This window comes from Panthera onca, chromosome F2 (genome assembly GCF_046562875.1).
Source record: "Panthera onca isolate mPanOnc1 chromosome F2, mPanOnc1 haplotype 2, whole genome shotgun sequence".
Taxonomy (NCBI): Eukaryota; Metazoa; Chordata; class Mammalia; order Carnivora; family Felidae; genus Panthera; species Panthera onca.
The window spans coordinates 52,536,784-52,554,528 of NC_138356.1; the positions used below are offsets into that span (position 1 = coordinate 52,536,784).

A 17,745-nucleotide genomic window follows, 5' to 3' on the forward strand; every position below is an offset into this window, starting at 1 on the left:
ATCAAATTAAATTATGCTAAGGTGTTACATTACTGTAAAATGTTTTTTAACAGACACTAGCATATTAAAACTTTGACAATGCCATATACCATAAATAATCAGATATTATTAGCTAATATCAGTGCTAATTTTTTAGGGAGGATTTTCCCATTAGGCTAATATCCATGAATCTAGTTGTTTAGAAACATGGCATTTTTTTTTAGCTTTATTGAGGTATGATTAACAAATAGGCATTGTATATATTTAAGGTCTACAACTTGATTTTTAAAAAATTTGTTTAATGTTTATTTTTGAAGGAGATACAGAGTGCAAGCAGGGGAGGGGCAGAGAGAGAGGGAGACACAGAATCCAAAGCAGGCTCCAGGCTCCAAGCTGTCAGAACAGAGCCTGACACAGGGCTCAAACCCACGGACCGCAAGATCATGACCTGAGCAGAAGTTGGACGCTTTACAGACTGAGCCACCCAGGCGCCCCCTTGATGTTTTGATATATGTATGTATTGTGAAATTAACACTACACTCAAGCAATTAGTATATCCATTACTTCACACATTTACCTTTTTCTTCCCTTCTTTCTTCTATGGTGAGAACATGTAAGTTCTACTCTCTTAGCAAATTTTAAGTATACAATACAGTTATTGTTTATTATAGTCATCATGTGGTATCTTATAAGAAGAAAACAACAGCAATGTTTTGTTTAGTATCCCATTTTGCATTGAACACATACATGAAGATGTTAATCTGCCACATTATATTGTTTGTTTACCTGCTTCTAGATTCTACATATAAGTGAGATCACACAGTCCTTGTCTCTCTCTGACTTATTTCATTTAGCATAATGCTCTCAAGGTCCATCTATGTTGTCATAAGTGCCACATTATTTTGTAAAACATGCAAACTAGGAGGGGATTATGATGAAAGCTGACTTATATGATGGCTAAATTCACATTAAAGTAAAACTCAAGAACTCCAATTTTTTCTCTTAATTTATGTGGTAACGTGGGTAGCCTCTTAAAAACATAGGCTGGGGGCTAGAACATTCCCTTTAGTTCATCTTCCTTGGCTTCATAAATAGGTGAAACAGAAAAGGTGTATCCTTGTCCAGGTTACCTCCTCTACCTTTTAAGATTCTACATGGCATGTTCTATTCAGCTTTCTTCACAATTTCTGTGAACTCCTGCCATCCCAGCCTGGGCTCTGTCTTCTAATTTCTATCAGCCACGATATAACTAATTCCTCCTACTTTCAGTAAAACACCTTTTCTACACACATGGCATGGAAATGGGCTTACCCACCCATCATCCAGTTCCCAGAGTCCTCAAACTAGCTGTCTTGGTGTGAAATCAAAGGAAACTCAGCAAAGATTGAACAGTGAACTTTGCTTTCAGGGTTGTCACCCCCATCCAGTCTCCAAATGCACTAAATCATGCTACCTTATCAGAGAAAAAAAATCACAAAACCCCAAGGTAAATTTTATTATTTCTAAGTGCTGATGTTTTTTCTCTTCAGGATCTACATTGCTCATTTCTTCCTCTCCACCTTCATTAATTAAAGTGTGCTTATCTCCCATCTTGATTACTATAGTTTACTTTTAAAAAATTCAAATTCTGGTATCAGCCCATTAAATTGAATTGTCAGTCTTTTCATTTTGGAAAACACGACATCCTCCATTTTGGAATCTTGCACTGTTTTCAATTACCCTTTTCAATAAATTCTATTTTTCTAAAATTATGATGGATACACTAAAGAGTGCTTTTATGAGATATAGCTTTGTAAAAGAAGTTTTTACAAAGAATTGGTTAGGATTCTTCCTGCTGCGACAGATAAAAATAATTAAAATTGTCTTAAGTGTAAAAAAAAACTTCTTGCATGGCTAGATCAAGGGGCTCAAATAATAGCAACTGAACTCCATCTTATTCTATTCTTGTTTCACTTGGGCTTTCTTCTGTGTTAGCTCAAGTCTCAGAAAGACTCTCTTCTTGGCAGTTGCTACCAACTTCAACTTACAATTTATCTTTTCAGCATTCTACTCAATGATTCCAACAGATGTCTTAAAATTGAGTTTTATTGGCTGCGTTTGGGACACATGCTTATTCTTGAGCCCATCACCATGGCCAGGCAACGTCAGTACTCTAATTGGCTATATCTTGGTTACATGCCACCCCTTGGATCCAAGGATAGAGGCATCTTCTATAGAACCTCATGGACTGCAGTAGAAAAGAGGCAGCTTTTAAAAAATTAGAGTATTATTCTGCTAACTCAAAAACAATAAATATGAACTATATATGAGAGGAGGAAAAATATACAGGTATTGTGTCAATAGGAAGTAGTATATGTAAAGTATAAATAACTAATCATGAAGCTCAGTACATCATGACATAAATATATCTGACCTTAGACAGTCATCATAGGGTAATCCTTATTTTTTTCAAATACATGATATTTAGGCTTATTTGGAGAATCACCAAAAAGTAGATGAAAGGAGGGCCATTAGGCCCTCTCTACAAGTGTTCTTTTTTTTTTCCCTTCAGGAAACTTTCATTGATCTTTTTCTACCTAGAAATGGGCAAAAGTGGCAAAATATCTCAAAGGCACAGGCGAAGTCATAATAAGTCCCAAACTGTCATCAAACTCTTTATTATTATATATTTTTTGGCTGTCTTCACCTTTAAATATCTTTCAAAAGTGTCATTAATGGGATATTTAGCTTCTTAATATTATGCACTAATAATAAGGAACTTATGAAGGAAAAATGAATAGCAAAGATAAATGATTACAGTCTGTAACTTAAATCTCCTTCAGGTAAGATTGTTGCCCCTAAACTAAAAGCAAGTGAAATTCACAGTCATGTGCAGCATCTGCTTTTTCTGAAGTCAGATACAATCAGCAAAGTTATAATCAGGGTGGACTGGTAAAGGCACCTACTCTTATTGAAGAACAGTGCTCCAGACCCAGACACAACTATATCCTGTGGAGAAAGACCTGGATCATGAGTGGTGATGGTGAAAAAGAAATATCCAACTTAGTTTAGGAAGAAAATTAGTCTGTAAGTCTAGAAACCTGGCTTCTGATCCTGATTTATTAATTTGCTATGTGATATTAGCTAAGGACTTGGTCTATCTTGGCTTCAGTTTTCTCATTTTAAAACGTGTGTGTGTGTGTGTGTGTGTGTGTGTGTGTGTGTGTGTGTGATTTCTGTGTTCTAAATTTACTTCTAAGTGCCAATATCCTATAATCCATTAGGATGAGGACAGATAAAGGTACATGGACCAGATAAGCACTTTTGAGAACCTATAGGTTGTATCAGTGGCAGTTGCTGTACTGCTAAAAAAATATAGCAGAAGGGTTCCATTCCTGGAAATAGAATGGCATCAACAACAATGGCAGCCAGGATGACCAAGAATGACTCAGGGAGAAGGGAGCTCTCCCTCCCCAATACATTTATCCCAACATAAGCAGAGACAGAGGGACAGGGTTGGAGAACGCTGGTGATTTTCATAGCCACCTGTGAAACTCCTTTCCTAGAAACTAAATTAATTGTTCCTTCCTACAACTAATCCCTTCCACCAACAGGATTATAACAAAGAGGAACCTGTCTTCAGTTACTGGACCAGCTATGGGCTCATGAGCCAAACTGGACTAGCAGAGCTTTCCCTCAGAGATTTGGATACGGAATGTAAAGAGGTAAGTAATTTTCCCTTCTTGAATGTCTGACCTTATAACCCTTGGGAGATGTTAATGGTCATAGCATCCACCACATGGCCAAGATAGGGGGAATCAACTAGAGAGGAAGAGAGAAGGATCAAGTGGAGATTCAGAAATGTGAATAGATGAGGGACAGAGAGATTCCTGCTAGCTCTGAAGTTCCTCTTCTAATTCTTCCTGAGACCCAGTGGCATTCTTGTCCTGGGGTTCTGTGAGACACCCCAGTATTATTTTAAATTACTATTAAAAATTGTTTTTCCCCCTAATTTGAATTAGTTCTGACTCTTACCAGCTTGGGAGGTGGAGCTAAATATGTGTTTGATTGTAAGTTAAGCTTTTAATGTTTCCAGTAACTATTGGGTTTTTCTATTGATGAATTACTAGATTTTAGGCATTAAGTATAGATTATCTTCTTTAATGTCCCTAAATTCTTTGAAGTAGGCAATATTATACCCTTTGAATAGATGAATAAACTGAGGGTTAGAAGATATTTCTAACTCACCCTAAGTTAGGCAGCTATTAAGTGGCAAGACTGCTTTCAAAGAGACTTTCATTAGTTGGATTCTAATTCCAATCAGTTTAGCCTCCAGCTCTTGCTTTTAACAATTATTTCATAAGATTAGGTAAGATGTAGGTTGCTAGTGGGAAATCTGAGATAGAGAAATTGTATGAAGCACTAATTTTCCTAATTCTTTCTAATTTCCCAGGAAAGGAAATCAATATGGTTTTGAATCAGGAATGGAGATATGAGGAGAAAATGGTCAGTGTTTAGGGAAGCCTGGTATCAAAGTTTATCTTGTTATGTCAGACTCTGTAATTCTAAAAATTGTAGACTTCATGGAACTGTTAAGGAAAGGAAATTATGTAAGAGTTAGTCATTTAGAAGGGAAGCCTGTGCACCATTGGCTGGTATTTACCAGTGCAAGAGGTCAAAAGCTACCACTTCAAGCATTAATGTGGATTCTCCCTCAATGAATTTCTCCCAAGCTGTAGGACCTTATAATTTTTTTCAAGTCCAGCAATGTTGCCTTCATAAGTATTTTTAATCACAAACATTCAGTTGGCCACAAACACATTCCTGTACAATTCCTTCATCTGTGTCTTCTAAAGAGTGAACTGAACTGTTAACTTACTTTTAAACAAAACTGAATAGTTGAAATGTCTGACTGCTTCCTATCAGTATAAAAATATGAATTTGTACAACAGCTGCAACTCATTTCAGTAGGATTAAGTTTTACCCAAAGAAGGACAAAAAAAAAGTTGTCTGTAACAAGGGAAGACTAATGTTCTCAATGGAAAGAAATGAATATACCCACAGCTTTTTAATGTTGGTTAACATAAAAATAGCTTTGAAGATTAAATGAGAAACATCCTTTCTATTATTATTAATCATATTTCCTGATGATTAGTAGTGTAAGATCATAAAAATTGTAAAATTATTAGGGAGTAGGATTTGAAGTACACTACACAAGTTCAATAGCAGTAACTATAAAGTAGCTGATCAAACTTTATAAAATGTCATACTGCTTCATAAGGAATGGTAAAAATATGCCTTTGAGGTCTTTCTTCACTGAGAGCCTTTGCAGTCTTTCTCCATGAATGAACTAATTGGTATCTTTTCAACCGACCAAAGTTATATGACAATATTAAATAGATGTAAAATATTTTATAAGCGCTCATAACTCACCACTGCAAATTAACAATTCCCAAGCATGCATGGTGCTGTAGCAATTAAAGGAGTGAGGCTGGACCTCTCGCGGCTAATATCTGGGCTGAGTCACAGATTCCATGGTCAATACTTACTTTTTAAAGTCATATCTTGGCATTCTCAGCTCACCTAGAGATGATCAGTTTCTTAGTAGCCAACTTGTTTATCAAATCATTCAATAAGTCATTCAGGAAGCAAGGCACAGAGGCCAAGAGAAATGAATCAAGAACCAGGTGCCAGGTGTGAACCTTATTCAGCTCTCCCACTTGTTCATATGGCTTACCCATCATGTAGCTTAGCTTCATGATTGGTCAAATGGAGATAATTCTAATTCCAACCTCATGGGATTCTTATGAAAATTAGAAAAAAATAAATAATTATAAAATCTCTAGGACAGTGCCTGGTATTGTAGCAAGCACTATGTAATTGCTGAGCATAAAAATGAAATTCATTGATTACTCCAGCAGTATTTATTAGATGGCTTCCAAAGGTCAGGCACTATGGGTTGCTTAAGACTGATAAGGTACCTGTCCTCATGGAGTTTACATTCTAGTTGGAGGAGCGAGAGAAGAAAAAAGTAAGTAAACAACTAAATAGACAAGTCTATTTCAGATACAGATTATTTTCATGAAAAAAAATAAACTGGGTGCTGAAGTGAGATTTGAGGTGGGGATATGGGGAACAGATTTGGTCAGAGAATCTTTCTTTAATATTTGAGCCAGGACCTGAAGGATGAGAAGTGAGCCATGTGAAGCACAGAGAGGAGAGCCAGAAGCATGAGGAGGACAACTTAGTACATGTGGAGTTTCGTTAGAAAAGGCTAAGAGCACAGGAAGAAGTTGGACAGTCAGGCAAAATGCTGACAATATATCACCTGGCAGGTCATGCTAAGGAGTTTCAATTTGATTTTTACTTTTAAAGAGAATTTATTTCCATTATGGCTCTTTTCATTTCAAGTGAATAAATTTCACTTAAACAATAGAAAAAATATTGCCTACAATCAAGATATATTCAAGGGATAAATCTGATCCAGGCAGAATTGGATCTTCAAGACCTTCAATAATGACTTCAGGAGACTGTTTCTCCATTTCTTTCCTTCTCTGCTTGGGTTCCTCTCTCAGGCAAGGTTTTTACCTTAACACAGAAAGATGGCCATTAGCATCTCCCCTACCAACATCTGCTTTTCAGTAACTGTAATGAAAATATCTCAAGATAACTCACTGTTCTGGATTGTCATGAACTTATTTTGGAACCAATCACTTTGACTCCGATCTGCTGTGCCTGAGTGACTTTCCTACCTCTAGAGCCAGGGGGTGGGTCAGTCTCAGAGAGAGAGAATGAAGACGAGGGCTTTCACAAAGGAAAATTAATGTGCCCTGAGCAGAATAAGAATGTGATGGTAAGGTAAACACAGAGGTAAGCAGGTAAACACAGAAGACCTCTGTCAGATATTTGACTGATGTCACTAAAATGTATGTCATCTCTATTCTTTATGTTTTGGCATCTATCTCCGCTGGTATCTGGGGTGAAGTCAAGTTCCCATCTGTTGCTGCAGGTGCAGGGCCGTGCATACTGCATCCTTTTAGCTCCTAAGAGAAGTTGACCTTCTCTGGGACACTTCTGTACCCTTCGGAGGACCAGAAAAACTTTCTGATTCTCTCTGATCCCACAAAAACTTGGAGAAGGCACATCCAGCCCTTCTGCCTAGACACTGTAGTGCTGTCTACACTTCAGTTACAACCGCCCCTGGTGTCAGGGTCACAAGAAGGTTTCATGCCTCCGTAGGCTCCCTCAGAGCCTGGGAATATATGATCTGCCCTGTGATCTTACTAAACCTCTGCTGGAACTGGGACAATATGGAGAAGACGGCATGAAGTGCTCCTGCACAAAACTACCCAACCTGTGTTCTTACTGCTCTTTTGCATGTTTTGCTTTTCCTGCCTCAGTCCTGATTTCTCAAAGCAAATTTAGGGTAAAAAACAAACAAACAAACACAACAACGGCAACCCGGCTCTCATATGCATTCTTTTCAACTCTATCGGTTATATTCATCAGGTTGAATTTCATTAATAAAAAGTCAGGGTTTGGGAACTCAAAAATCCTTTATCACACCCTATACCCTTTGCTTAGCATTTTTTAAAAAGTTTATTCCTTTATTTTGAGAGAGAGAGAGAGAGAGAGAGAGAGAGAGAGAGAGAGAAAGAGAGCACGAGTCAGGGAGGGGCAGAGAGAGAGGGAGACACAGAATCCCAAGCAGGCTCCACACCATCAGTGCAGAGCCGGATGTGGGGCTCCAACCCATGAACTGTGAGATCACGACCTGAGCCGAAATCAACAGTTGGATGCTTAACTGACTGAGCCACCCAGGCGCCCTAACATTTTTACAAGTTTCCTTTTATTCTTTGAGAATTGACTTCTCTTTTCCCTGTTGAGTGTGACTTCCCTTTCCCAAGGCAGTGAGCCTAATCCATACATGTGGATGTCTGAATGCTCTTCTATTGATAAAACCACCATGTGCTCCAAATCCGTTGTCAGTCTTCCCGGGAGAGAGATGGATGTACATGGACCGGGTTAGTGTTTCTGAACCCCGTTTTCCAGGTGACTACTTACCTTGTTTATATCTTTCCTAAGAATTTCCAAGATCTCTTCCAATAAACAATATAAAATTCAGGTTTTGAATGTAAGCTACAAAAATGTACTGTGGCTATTTTAAGCAAAAGGGTTTACTTGGATCACATCTGGGGCTCACAGATGGAACAGCATACAGCAAGAATTGAGGTAGCTTGTCAATCCTACAGTGGGAAAGAATAACTTCTGGCGATGACTCATATCTTTGCATCATTTACTCAGGTCCAGGGAGAGAGTATCTCATTGGCCTGGCTTAGCTCACATTACACCCACTGCATGCACAGGGCCGTGGAGAGGGTTTATCGCTTCCCTGTGACTCTTTAATAGAAAGCAGAAGCTACTTCCCACCAAGATTATACACAATGGGGAAAGGACAACTCCTAGAATGGAAATGAAGATGCGATGAAGAATGAGAACTAGGGTGCCTGGGTGGCTAAGTTTGTTAAGCGTCCAACTCTTGATCTTGGCTCAGGTCATGATCTCACAGTTCATGGGATCAAGCCCCACATCGGGCTCTGCATGAGCCTGCTTGGGATTCTCTCTCTGTCTCTCTCTCTCTCTCTTTTTCTCTCTGCCCCTCTCTGGCTTGCCAGCACACATGCTCTCTCTCTTTCTGTCTCTCAAAATAAATACACAAACTTAAAAAAACAAACAAACAAGAATGAGAACTCCTGGTCAGGTACAATAACTAGGCTGTCTGCCACAACTCTATGATTCTATATTTTATATATACTATTACCTAGGGCTAGAGATATCATTAAGGTACTATTAGAGAATACTACTATAGCCTGTTTCTAAAGATCAAAAACAGAAGAACAATCTTTATCCAAATCCTTCCATCCAGAAAGAATTTCTTAGACAATTTACTTTATTCCTCTTCCTATGCAAAGCTTTAGTTGTGCTATATTATTTGCATAGGGGAAGAGAACACAGCATTGATATTCAGCTCCTCTGCCGAACTGGACAATTCCTTTCTACTAACAAATAGAAAATAAATGAACATAAGAAACCTAGTTTAGAGAGAAGTCAAGGGATATAGAAAGAGGAGGGTAAGAGAAGGAGAAAGAGAGTGTGGGGTGTGAGAAGGAAAGGAAAAGAATTCCATTGACAACAATGCTTCAGCAGCAGCTTTAAGCGGAAGACAACACATGAATCATTATCATTAACTGAAGGAATCTCTTTTGTTTTTCCTCATCCTTCTTCATGCCTCCCTCCTTCCCTGATTTGCCTCTCTCTACCTCTCTCTCTTCAATTTTATTTTGAGACCAGTACCCACTCTCTGGTATCTGCTATTGGCAAAAGACTCATGAGGTAACTTCTGCAATCTTAACTATACTCTCACGGAAACGATTACCACAAAAAGACGATTTAACAATTCAACTAAAAATAAAAATACCACATAGGGATTTCTGGGACTTTTTTTTCCTCTTTCCCCTAAAACTTCTGGAATCACCTTTAATTTGTTTATTGGAGTCAATTTGTAAGTATTTCCCATACACAGCTGACTTACAGCTTTGGCTTTTTGTCATGGTAGTGTGGAAAAATATAGTTTAGTGTAAATTTAAACTACAGTTCTATGTAAACTTGCCCACAAATGCATTTCCACTAAATCTGGACAGCCTATACCCAATGGTGAGAAACATGTAGAACTCTGTTTCCCTAGCTTTAATGATTTTTTAAACAGAAGATTCCTTTAGATCGTAATTGGATGTAGACCAACAAATTCATTCACCCAGCTCAGTGAATATCAGATAGTTATGGCATTGGATTGGCTACATGTTTTTGATAGGATAAGTTGTATGGCTTCTTGTGATTCAAGTTGTATGACTTTTAATAAAAATAAAAGTAATCACTATTATCATTTATAATTATTGAATACTATCTTCTAGCAACTGCACTCAGTACTTTAAATGTGGTGTTTCATTTAATTCTTATGACTACCTTATGAGATTATACATTATGATATGTACTGAGATATGTATTATCATTGTTATTTTATAGTTCTCATAAACAGCTTATAAGTGGTGGGCCAAGACTACCAATCAAAGCATGCTTATTCAAGATCCCATTAGGCATTGCATAATCTTGAAAGTGATGAACTGGAATGTTAATTTGGGTAAGGGATGCTTTATCAAATTTAGCTTTGTAACCAGAATGTAAACTCATGAGACTGATGATAGCACTCCAATATATAATGAGTTGTTTTGTTGGAGGAAAGACTTTTGCTAAGTTCACCAAGACACTCTTAGTGTATGATTGTTTTACTTTCTTCACAGTGCTTTTCCAGTTTGAATGTAAGTTGAAGTGAGCAAGGATTTAGCCTATATTTTTATAGCTATTTTCAGAGCATCTTAAAGACTGACCCATGAGAAGTGTTCAGTGAATATTCATTGGATGTTTAAGTTACATATTATATCTCAGCCATAAAAATAAGCACTGCATCAGATATCCAGATGAAATGAAAATCAGGCCACGGTCCCCTGGGTACTATAATCTGATTTCCAAGTTCTTTCCTTGATATATTTATTTGTATATTTGTGGACATTGTATCTATGTGTGTGTTTGTGTACTAATGGAGGATTAATGAACTTCTTCTTCTTTTTTTTTTCTTTACCTTGGTATATCATACTGGTCTTGTTGCTGTTCCTTCACAGTTAGGTGGTTTTCCATCTTCCCTCCCTCCTCCCAGTCTAGCTACACAGTGCATCACTGAACCATTACCTTACAGCAGCACTACGCTTATTCCCCATCCCTAACACCATTCATTCACAGGGTCAAAGTTCTGGTCCACAAACCCTTCCCTCTAGGAAGTTCAATGCCTGTGAAAGAACTTGCAATAAACCAGACCCGCTAGGATGGTCAGGTCCAGTAAGATGATGATGGAAAGTAGCAGCTTGTTGGTTGTCACTTTTCTGGACACTGAACGGAGAATCTTTCAACTTTCGCTCAAGTTTTCACTTGTGTTTACAAGCCTACTCCTAGTACGTCCCAATGGATCACATTGCTCACCCAGCTCTTCTATGATTTCTGAGCCAATCTAGTCAGTCTCTGTGGCAATCCGATAAGAACACTCAGTACTCTGGGTGGCCTGGTTCAGGCTGTCAGTGCCTTGCAGAAGCAATGCCCTTTGAGACTGTAGCTGATTCATATGCTCATTCTCTACAGTGTATGTACCATATTTCATGTCTCCTCGGCCCCCAGGTGTGGCTGTCAAAGGTGTGCTTCTCACTTCCCGATGGAGTATAGCAAGGTCTTTCCGGTAGGTTCCAAGCTTAGACATCATAGGGTTACAGAAAGACAGAGGTGCATAATGTCGTTCCTCTTCCATCTCTGTCAACATTTCATTTGCTTCCTGTTGCTTTTCATCAAAATCTCTGATCACCTTTTTCTTTTCTTCTGCCCCTGCTGTCCCCAGGAGCTACTCTGGCACCCCTTGCAGGTCTTCATGGAGGCAGCGGAAGATCTGGTAAAGTTTCTCGAAATGCTCCGAGAAGGCAGCAGAGGTGGCCATGGTGCAGGCCACACTCAAGCATCGCCCACCGAGATTTTGGGCACTGGGCCTGCTCCTATCCCGGCTGTCAGCCACGCAGTCTCACAGGTATCATCGCTGGAGACGAGGTGCTTCCGGGCCACGGCAGGGTCCTCTGAACTTCTATATCTGTGGAGAATACTCAGAGTATTTCCTCCAGCCTTAGTAGCATGAGTCTGAAAATGTGTCACAGACAAATATTTAAAGCCTGAATTGCCTTTGAATATTACTTAAAAGGACATGTTAAGGTAATTAAAAATATGAACCCTTAGTCTAGCAGCCTAGGTTAAAATCTCTGCAAATTCTAATTTTATAATTATTTATTATATTATGATTCTCATAATAGAGCACTAGAAAATTCTTCCCTTGGATTACAATGCTAATATGCTTTGTATCTTTTTCTGTCTTATTGTACTGGCTAGATCCTCCAGCTACTGTTGCATAGAAGCAGTAATAGCTAGAATCTTTGTCCTGTTCTTGATTTTAAAGGGAGTGTTTTAAAATAAATTATAATTGTTACTGTATATTTTTTGTTAGATTTTCATTACTAATTGTGCCGGTTAGCAATTCCTTTTTTCTCAGCTCCAAGCGTACACTTTTTTGCCTGCTCTGTGAAAATGGAGATGGGTCCTTTAAATATTTTTCCTTTGACAATGGTCATGAGTTAAACCTTAACAGTACAGGGCTTTAGAGAGAGATAAGGCAGGAGGTTATCCTTCCTGGCCCTCTTTTCTATCTCCTTGAGCAGCTGTTGTGAAATCTCTTTTCATTCTCTCTGCCTTTGCCTTAGATCTCCACCATCTTTAATTTGGGTTCTAACAAAGGATTCTGTCTGGCCTTACCCAAATTGTTTCTTCCCTTGGCCATATAGCTATTCAAGTTAACATCTTAAATTTTTTAAAAAATATATTTATTTATTTTTGAGAGACAGAGGGAGACAGAGCACAAGTGGGGGATGGGCAAAGAGAGGTTGGTTGGGGGGGGGAGGGAGGGAAACAGAATCCAAAGCAGGCTCCAGGCTCTGAGCTGTCAGCACAGAGCCCAACGCAGACTGCAAGATCATGACTTGAGCCGACGTCCAATGCTTAACTGACTGAGCCACCCAGGAGCCCCTCAAGTTAACATTCTAAAACAATATCTTCAGACAGTCTACTGTTCTCTAACATGATGATTTTCTTGAAAATTTACCAAAGTCAAATATGTGCAAGCCACCAATGGAATTATGTATTATAAGGAAAATCTCTCCCTAGAGGACTAAAAATTCATCCCAAATTCCTAATTACAGCTCACCTTCTAGAAAGGGTTGCTATAATTTTATAACTAACATATCATGCATGTCCTTTCACTTTGTTTTTTTCCTTCCTAATTATGAATGTAGTCAATAAGCTTAGGTTTAGCCTAATGAGTCCCATCTTTATCTCAAGTTTATTAAGTTGATGAGATCTTTGCTCGTTGTCTCTAATCTCAGAACTTTTTTGGGGTAATATTTGCTTGTAAAGTAAGAAGTGAAAGGCAATAAAACTACAATTTTGTTTAAATTTCTGTGCTAAGATGCTGACATGAATTCAGTGAGCAAGCACTACCATCAAAAGGTAACATACCAGATGGGGTACAAACATACATTTAGAACATGAAAAAGCAACTTTAGGGTTTTCGAACATACTGTCTGAAAGTGAGTGTTGTTTAAAAATATTAAAATGGTCAAGGGCTCTATTTACAAAAACTCGGTGTTTCTTCCTTCCCTTAACAAGACATCTAAACTTTTAAGCATGCTATTCCATATCACCTAAAATCCCAGCTTATTCTCAAGCTAGAGCACTCACTGTTTCCCCTCTTCTGTTACTCTGTGCGCCCTCACCATTCTCGCGTGTGCTTGGTGTTCATGCTATTTCTATAGTCATGTCTTGCTGCCAGTCTGGCTGTACCATCTCATCTTCTTTTTCAAAGTCACACTAATTTTTCCAAACCTCTTGGACACACTAACTCTGACGTGAATCCTCTCCCTTCTCCCTTAAGCATCCCCAGAACAAATTAATTTCTCCTCTATGTTCCCACAATAGTCTGATTTTTTTTTAAACTATCACCTTCTGATTGGCAATAACTATACCAGCAGGGGTATAGTGTAAGTCACATCTCCTTTTCATATTTCAGTTAAATAAAATTAAATAGTTTGAGTCATCCTTTAACCTCTTCCAACAATTTCCTCTTGTTCCCAGGGTCTATATTCTAGAACAATTTTGAGAATACTAAAAGTTCTAATAACCATTGACCCTTAATGTACTACTCACAATGGGCACTCTGCATATATTAATGTATTTGGTTATGACAATATCTATAGGTAGATATTAGTATAATACTTATTTAACACAAAAGGAAACTGAGGTACAGAATGGTCACACAGCTGGCCTTTCATGGCCTGGGTGCATCACTTTGAGCCTTATGGAGAGCAAAGCCACAGGCAAAAGGTGATGAAACTGGTTTTGTGAGTGATTCTGAAAACCAGGGCAGCACAGGCAGCTTTTGGGCGCAGGTAACATGGTGAGACACTGCTGAGTGGATCTCATCCTGGCTTCAGTCCAGTGAGGATTCAGGGAAAGGCAGTGGCTCATCTATCTTGGAGCATCCTGTTTGCGCAGCACTAGAAGCCGGCACTCTCAGCACGTGTGTAGACCTTGTCCTGGTGTATAGAGCAGCACTGATGGGAAAGGCTTTAGGCTCAGAGGATATTGATGAAGGAAAGCCCTGGGGTGTTAAATATTCGGGGGCGATCTCTCTGGGGACATGAAGAAGTAACTGGGTGAGACTTCGATAAACTGCACGTCCTCCCTTATGAGGGGCTGGGCCAGAGCCGCTGAAATCTGTATTGTTATGATTTTTTTAAGTTTATTTATTTTAAGAGAGACAGAGAGAGAGAGAGTAGGGGAGGGGCAGAGAGAGAGAAGGACACAGAGAATCCCAAGCAGGCTCTGCACTGTCAGTGCAGACCCCAACAGAGGGCCAAAGGCACAAAACCATGAGATCATGACCCAGACGCTCAATCAACTGAGCCACCCAGGCACCTCTGTATTGTTATGATTAATGAGACTCCAAAGTGCTTATGGTTTTGTGAAACCCAGAACCACCTTGGATATACAAGTGATCATATCTAGCATCCACAATTAACTTTCAAAATATGCATTATTATCATTTCTATCTTAGATGTTTAAGAAACTGGAATTCAGAGATTCTTGTAAGTTGCAGAGCTGGGGTTCAAACTATTTCAGACTCTAAAGTTCAAGTTGTCCCCACTGTACATCATAACTGTCTTCCTGTTGACGATGAAAAAAGAAAATAATGTTGTGTCTTCTGTTTGACGTATACATGCAAAGCATTCCTTTTTCAGTGCTTGGCATTTCTCATGACCTAGAAGTTAGAATTCGTTGATATTTTTATAAAATGAAATCCCCAGTGAAGAGTTTTGTCCTCATCCAAGGTAGATAAACCTCAGTATGCTGCTACAATGTGATGATTCTCAATGTGGTTTTCTTTAGAAAATGTGAGTTCAGATGTAGCCATCACTTTTAATGTATGAAGAAATGCTTACGTATACCACAGTCATTCACTATCAGCTCATACGGCATCCAGATAAAAGCAAGACCTTCCCTTGCCCACAGTACACAGTTCAGCCTCACACAAGTATGTTTTTAATGTTTATGACACAATGTGTTTCCCAAGTCATTTTCTTCCTCATAAATCTGTACATTATCCTACTTAAGCAATTCTTTGAACATCTTCCTTTATTAAAAAAATCAAAATAAAATTGTGTCTCAGTCACAAAAAGGAGAGAGGGTATTATAAATCAGTAGAAATATAAACCAATCAGGGGATTCTGTATTCAGGTAGATTCAATTCTTATCAGTTCTGATGGAATGATAAATTTGATTTTTATCATAGGAAATGTGATTATGCAGTAGGTTTAATTCTGAATAATTTGTAATACTCTAATTCAGAGGAAACTTCAATTCATTCCAAAGAAAGGGAGTGTGCCGTTGCTTATAGACAAAGTCAACAGTTTCACTGAGAACCTGAGTTCAATTGTTTGCCGATTCCATGTGACTCAGGGACGCATATTTGATTCATTTGGACACCCCAGCTAAGGCTGTCAGTGTTTCCCAGTGTGCGCAATTTTAATAGCTTGTTTTTCTCTCAATCTGAATGACGTGTCAAATTGTGAACTGATGCCCTCCTTCCCTTCTTGTACCTAATTCTGACTGGCTAATAATCAGCCATGTTTCAGAAAATAAAGCCTTCTTGATAGAGTTAAGAATTTAAATCCCCATGCTACACAAGTAAGCTTTTTATTAGAATGCACAAATGTGACAGATTTAATTTATATTAACATATGTGTATTAAAATTTTCTTAAGTTTATTTATTTACTTTGGAAGAAAGAGAGTGCAAGCAGGGAAGGGGCAGAAAGAGAGGGAGAGGGAGGATCCCAAGCAGGCTCCGTGCTGTCAGCACAGACACAGATGCAGGGCTTGAACTCATGGACTGTGAGATCATGAACTGAGCCAAAATCAAGAGTCATCTACTTAGCCGACTGAGCCACCCAGGAGCCCCAATTTTTAAACACTGTATGTATAAGCAGGAGGTGAGAAACAACAACAACCAAAAAAAAAAAAAAAAAAAAAAAAAAAAACTATGTCTAGGAGTCAGTCCCTTAAAGCTATGCAAAGTTTCCAAACTAACTGCCTGAAGGAAAATCTAGACTATATTTTGCCAAGAATGTTTCCCTCTAGTATTTTAATCCCAATAAATTCTATGTGTCTCAGAAAATGAATCCATTCTTTTCTTGCATCTTTAATTTGTTGATGTTCATGACTTTCTACATTTTAATTTTAATCAAAGTATGAAATAAAACATTAGTTCCAAAAAGATACACTGTGAGTTTTGTACTCGGTTTGAATCCAAATAGGTTGTTTTGAATATTTGAGGTTTTTCTTCCCTTTTAACAATCATGAATAAACTACTGTTCTTGCACAATGTGGAAGATTAAACGATAAAATTTGGAAGTAAACTCCATAATGGAATAACAATGAAAACTCATGAGGGTTGTAGTGATGCTAAGACCATGGTATTTCATTGAAATGGTTGTTCTTAGCAATTGACATGTCACTGCTTTTGAGGCTGGTGTGTGGGTGGCCAACTGACTGCTGAAGATTTAGCCAACAGTTGGAATATCTTAGGCTGGAAAAATGTGTTGAAACTAATCTTCAAGTCAGCATTAGAATCTGAAAACCTTGCAAAATGAACGCCTGTCATATTCTCTTAGCTAGGAATGCATTACCCCACGATACTCCCACCACTCCTGCCACACACTCATTTCCAGACCGTCGAACTCTTTTTGTATTTCTAAATCCACCTCAAATACCACCGTCCCCGCAAACTGCGCCCTCATGTTCTTTCTCCTCTTCCACACTTTAAAGTCAGTTCTCTTCTGTAAATGCTCAGATTATTACCTGTGTCTTTCTTGAGGCAGATTTACTCCTCTTTATTATGGCCATCTGAATCTATGCCTTCTTTCCTCTACTTGATTCTAAAAGCTCTCCCAGTTCAGGTTCATTATCTGATTCATCTCCAACTTCTTCATAGACCTTAGGGAGTGCTCTACACCGGCCAGGAATAACAATGCAGACAGCTTACATTTATTGGGAGTTTATGATGTGCCAATCGGTCTGAAAACTTCCATTTAATCCTTTAAAACACATACAAGCCAGGTACTATTATTATTTCTATTTTACAAGTATGAGACTTGAGACTTCAAGAGAATGAATAACTGGTAAATATTTCAACACAGGACCCAAACCCAGGTGGTGTGACCTCAGGGAAGGCACCCCAAGAAAGGGGAGGGGGCACTAAGTCAGAAAAAAATGAATTTACCAAGTAATTGCCAAAACCAATACAGAGGCAAACATTATGTGTTCCAATCTTCTACCATAAGAACATTGAAATAATCTGATTCCCACGTTTCATGCTCTAGCACTTTCCAAACAATTACAAAAGCAGAAGTGCACAATTTCCCTCCATCCACAGTTTTCTGGTCAGTTTTATTTTAATCTGGAACAGCCAGGATTTAAATTCAGGAACACTAAAGCCCAAAGCTTGGTATTAGCAATGCTACACTAGGTTCTCTAAT

The 17,745-nt window shown here is 38.5% G+C and overlaps 1 pseudogene; it reads right to left on the bottom strand.

The window, feature by feature from the left end:
* Positions 1-10,585: 10,585 nt before the first annotated feature.
* Positions 10,586-11,845, bottom strand: LOC132664403 (vesicle transport through interaction with t-SNAREs homolog 1B pseudogene; annotated as a pseudogene).
* Between the last annotated feature and the right edge of the window lie 5,900 nt (positions 11,846-17,745).